The sequence below is a fragment of the Gossypium arboreum genome, chromosome 8 (assembly GCF_025698485.1).
Source record: "Gossypium arboreum isolate Shixiya-1 chromosome 8, ASM2569848v2, whole genome shotgun sequence".
NCBI classification, from domain to species: domain Eukaryota; kingdom Viridiplantae; phylum Streptophyta; class Magnoliopsida; order Malvales; family Malvaceae; genus Gossypium; species Gossypium arboreum.
The window spans coordinates 130,072,265-130,075,248 of NC_069077.1; the positions used below are offsets into that span (position 1 = coordinate 130,072,265).

Sequence of the window (2,984 nt, forward strand, 5' to 3'; positions counted from 1 at the left end):
AAAACTATTCGGAATCAACCCGGGTCCTTAAACCATCTATAAAAAAATTGACTTTGAAACAGGGCACACGCCCGTGTAGAGGGGCAACACGCCCATGTTGCCATTTCAACATGGTCATGTTTGTAATAGCCCGATTTTGGGTCTAGTCGGAACAATGGTTTCGGGACCACAAACCCGACGAAGAAAAAAAAATTTATTTTTATTATATTTTTATAGTCTATAAATTTATGAAAATATTTCGTAAAAATTTTATTCGAAAATTTTGACGTTTGAGCACTCAATTTAGTCAAAAGGACTAAATTGTAAAAAGTGCAAAAGTTGAGTTCTTTATATATGAGGTGCCTAATTGTTATGAGTTTTAAATTGAAAGTCCTTATGTGACAATTATTCCTTTAATAAGTTAGTGAATGGATATTTGTTTGGTATTTTTGAAATTTGGTTGAAATAAAAAGGGTAATTTTGTAAATTAATTAAAATAACCTAATAAGACAAATGATAAAAGCTATCATTTTTTTTCATTCTTTCTTCTTCAACCGTGGAAAGAACAGAAAATAGCAGCCATGGATGAGCTCCATTCGGCCAAGCTTTTATGGCTTATATAGGTATGGTTTTTGTCCCGTTTTTAATGATTTTCGTATTTTTGAGATCCCCGAAGCTTAAATTTTCTATTTCTACCAATTGATTGAAGAGAAATTAGAGTTTAAAAATTTACCCATTCATGATATGGTTGTGCTTTGATGATTTATAGTGGATAATGAATGTTTGATGTGTTAAATATGAGTTTTATTCAATGAATTTTGGTAAAAATGTCAAAAAGGGGTTAAATTGTGAAAGTTACAAATTGGTCATAAGTGTGTGAATTAGTGAAAATTTGGAGTTGCCATAGAAGAGAAAAATGTTCAGCATGTCTTAAACCTTATAGAAATTGAATAAAAATTAATTTACGAGCATTGGGGCAAAAGTGAAAATATGCAAAAGTTTAGGGGTCAAAATGAAAATTTGTAAAAATATGATTTTTAGACCCATATGAATATTGTGACTGATTGGTAGGCTAAATGTGATGTTATAGATGATGAAAATTGAGACTTGGACCTAGAACGAAAAGAAATCGATTTATGGACGAGTATGTCCTTTTCACATTTGTGGTATCGAGGTAAGTTCGTATGTAAACAATACCATGCTATACATGTATTTAAATGTTATCATTACATGAATTGTATAGATATTAATGTGTATGTAATTAATAGAAATATGATAAGACAAAGCCTTAATAGACGAGGAAAAATCCCGTTTGAACCTTAGGGATAGAATAGGATACGAGTGACATGTCACTAGGAATTATGAGTCTAGATGACTAGCTCGAGAGTGAGCATTGAAATGTCATGAGATATGAGGTAGCTTTAGCTACAATTGAAGCACTTATGTGCAAAGGCTTTTCCGAGTATCTAATTAGTATTCCAAGTGTTCAACGGGCAATCCAAGGAAAGAGTTAATGATGGTCTCAATGAGGTAAGTCATTGGTGAGTATGCACTCGAGTTATGTTACGAGTTGTGCAAGTATGTATACTAATCCTATGAGAATGCCTTGATATGTGATGATCTATGATGCATAATATGTATTCTTACCATGATGGATAAAATGGTGTTGTATTAATATTATGAACAATGATCATGAATGAGTAATTTAGCCTTGACAGATTTGAGTTACTGCAGTAGTGTAACTTTGAAAATACACTAAAAATAGTGGAAAATGAGTTAGAGGCAGAATAAAATATGGGATTAAAGCTTAATGAGTCTATTTTCACATGAAAGAAACATAGGAAGAAAAAGAATTCCATATTGTTTGATATTTGAATTCTTGTGAAACAGGGTCTGAATGAATTCGAGATCCCCTGCTCTAACTTTAGAAATTCACCAAAAATTTTACAAAAACTATTAAGAGTTATACCTTACATGAATAGATTCCTTATTGAGTCTATTTTTATGGGGAATAAACGGCATGGTCTTTGGAATTTTGTACAGGGAGAAATTCGGTTTGTAGTGTACAGGGGTCAAAGTGGTCATACCCTGAAACAGGGGAGACTTTAACTAATAAACTGTACTATTTGGCTTAACCAAAAATTCTGGAAATTTTATGGAAAAAAATAAAATAAGTCTAGTTTCAGGGAAAATTAACGGAACTTAATTCGAAGTTTCGTAGCTCCAGATATAAATAATTTAGTGACTGTTGCTCAGAAAGACAGCTTGTAGTGAACTTGAAAATATGTTGTAAACATTGATAAAACAAGTTAATGAGTTGCTTATTGTTTTCATATGAACTTACTAAGCGAAAGCTTACCCCCTTCTTTCCCATGTTTTCTAGAGTTCCAGGTTAGCTCGGGTTGGAGGCCGTCAGAGATATTATCACCCTATCGAGTTAACGTTATCGGAGTAAGTAAACTCAAGTGATTCGAGTCTATGGCATGTATAGGGTTTTAATGTGAGTATGTAATATTATGATTTAGCCAAAGGCATTGGCTTGTTATTAAGATAGTATTAGTCATGTAAATTGGCCTATGTCGGCTAATGACGTTATGGGCCCATATGATTATTCTTATGCATTTATGTTATTATTTCTTGTGATGTGGCTTACAACATGTATGCCTAGAGATTGAATTGAGATTCATTGATGAGCTAGTAACTAATGCAGGATTAAGTGATTGGTAAATAGTTAATAATGCTTCATGAATGGCTTGTGATGTAATGATAGTTATGTCTAGTATGTGGTAATGATATGGGCAAATTCTATAATATTTATTACATAAGAAAATAACTTGAGCATATCATGTTTGTAGATGTTTAAGAGCTCATTTATGCCACGTTGTATGTTATTGGATAAGTATGTATCTATGCATGTGGTGTGAGAGTGACAAAAGGCTTGATAATTAGACTATTTCGCCACACGGCTGAGCACATGGGCGTGTGAAGCCTTAACGCAAAAGATT

General features: G+C 32.7%; 1 long non-coding RNA gene across 1 annotated transcript; it reads left to right on the top strand.

Annotated features, from left to right (window-relative positions):
* The first annotated feature begins 525 nt into the window (after nucleotides 1–525).
* On the top strand, nucleotides 526–2,717 carry LOC128296552 (uncharacterized). The gene is made up of 3 exons (XR_008287178.1): nucleotides 526–602; nucleotides 1,070–1,153; nucleotides 2,363–2,717. It is a non-coding gene; the product is annotated as an uncharacterized LOC128296552 (long non-coding RNA).
* The last annotated feature ends 267 nt before the right edge of the window (nucleotides 2,718–2,984 follow it).